Here is a 2636-nt window from a genome sequence, read left to right as displayed (position 1 = left end):
GTGTGCACCCTAGCACGGTCAATGACAGAAGAAAGAATAGAGAAGAGTCAACACCGATCTAACGGCAATGTCAAATCGATAACGGCCAGTCTTTTTGGAAGGGATCAATACTGATAAACAATTCGATTTTAATTATATTTCTCTTTTATCGCCTTATCTAGCGGTCAGAGGCAAAATAATGAGTGGTTGACACCGCTGTGTCAGAAAAAGGTTCTTTCGCGCGATAAAATAAATAAGTAGACATAACAAAAAATCATAAACGGTCCACCTTCGAATTTGTGACGATACAATATCTTGAATTTCAATAATAGTACATACATTATACATTAGTACATGTTATTATTAATTTCATTCCTGAATACTTTTTTGATTTGCTAGCTATAGACTTATTATAATAATCAAGCAGGCGCTAGGTGGTCGCTAAATAATACGAGTATGTTGATGAATTGTGAATTGTGATTGTTTTTTTTTCGTTTTGAATCATCTTAAAAGTCAATACTTATCTATTTTTTAATAATTCTGAAGTATTTTTCTAGTTAACTTTTATAATTTAGTTATGAGACCAGGCTGTAAACAACGTTCTGTTGTCTGAGAACATTAAAAAAAAAATATTAATTTTAAAACTATTGTGTCAATTATGTAAAAATGATTTTAAATATTACGAAAAAACAAATAACTTAGCAGGTAAGTACCTAAAAGTTCTATTATTTATAACCTTTCAATAAGATTTTACAGAAATTTTAAATTAGGTGTATAGATATATGGAATTATCTGTTTTTAACTTCTTAAATTTATAATAGAGCATTTAAAACTTATACAACCAACCAAACTTCATACCATTACTAATAATGACGATGATCCAAATAACCAATTAATACAAACCACCGAAAATACATCTAGTCCTTTTATTTCTAAATTTTTTTTCTATGTTATCATCTCAACATTTAACTTTGACGCAATTTTCTAAACTACCATCCAAACGGCCTCAAAAAATAAAATTTTTTGTTTCGAAAAGAAATGAATGTGTTAACTTATTCTGATATTAAAGTTATTATAAATCTTAAATAAAATTATTGTCGCTGATTACCAGCCACTCACGTTGGTAAAAAACGTTGGAGTTAAAGAGTAATATCAACCACTTTATTCTGTCCTTAGTAATAATTATTAACCTCGGAATTACTGCCACAAGACTATATTACATAATATTTATAACTTATTCTTCAAAATATAAATGATTTATCAATCAAGACAAATATGTAGATATCTGATTGTAATAAAATTATTTATAACAATGACGTTCCATTTTATGAACCTACCTCCATTAGAAGTTAAACAAAATGTGGCCACAAGAAGGAATACTAGTTTTATAATGATGAAAAGACTTATAAAAATTAAAATTGAAATCTGATTCTGAAACTAAAGCTANTAAAAATTAAAATTAAAATCTGATTCTGAAACTAAAGCTATTAATAAATCTTTAACTAAAATTATTGTTGCTGATTACCAGCCACTCTAATTGGTAGATAACATTGGATTTTTACAGTATAGTAAAAAATTACAACCACTTTGAGTCATACTGGTCAAAATATAGCCACTACACTTACAAATATTTTTAACGAGTGGGATAGAACAAAAAATAATAATAACTGTGTTATCTGACAATGGATCAAATATTAAAAATGGAATTGACGAATACCTACTTAAAAGCTATCACTCATAAGTGGCACACACGTTAAACTTCAGCCTTAATGAGGTGATAAATGGAAATACTGATATTAATCAAATTTTAAAAAAATTAAGACAATAGTAGGGCATTTCAAGCACAGCAGTTATGTGACTGGAAATTTTAAAGATTTTCGATCCCCGATGAATTAACCTCCGTTAATAGTTAAATAAGATGTGCCGACAAGATGGAATTCTAGTTTTATAGTAATAAAAATGCTAAAAATAGGTAAGATAAAAATTAACAGCAATGATTACTTACAATACTGAAAAAAACGAAATAAATATAACTGAATATACGACAGTATTTACATCAAATATTAATTCATTATGGAAGCATTTCAATAGTAAAGTGGAAAAGGTCAAAACTACATTAAGTTCAAGTGTAACTTTGGCTTAGATTATATGTCAATATTTAGAAATGACAACTTAGGATCAAAAAAAAAATCTTTTGGAATTTTGAAACAGCTCAGACACATATTTCTANAATTTTGAAACAACTCAGACACATATTTCTAAATTTGAGTTGTCGCGTATCTAGTATACGGTTAAGAGTGTACAAAACGTACCGATAAATAATTATTAGTATATACAGGGTGGCCCACCATTCACTGACAACTTAAATAACTTTTGATACAGTTAATATTTTTAGTTGATTTTTTTTTTTAAATAATAGTTATACGTTAGGTCTATAGCTATATCTCAATAATTAATTTTTTTACATTTTATTAAAAATATTAATTATTTTTAAATTTTAAATAAAATGTAAAAAAAAAATCCTAAGATAGCTATTTTGTAGAGTAGAATTTAAGAAAAATTTTAGTAAAAAAATATCTTATTAATATTCAGTAGTAAATATTCTGTAGCGTTTTGAAGTTTGTAAAAATTTGAATTTTCATGTACTATTTTACGGT

This window comes from Daktulosphaira vitifoliae, unplaced genomic scaffold (assembly GCF_025091365.1).
Source record: "Daktulosphaira vitifoliae isolate Bord-2020 unplaced genomic scaffold, ASM2509136v1 Scaffold_1, whole genome shotgun sequence".
Taxonomy (NCBI): Eukaryota; Metazoa; Arthropoda; class Insecta; order Hemiptera; family Phylloxeridae; genus Daktulosphaira; species Daktulosphaira vitifoliae.
Note: the sequence above shows the minus strand (reverse complement) of the source record.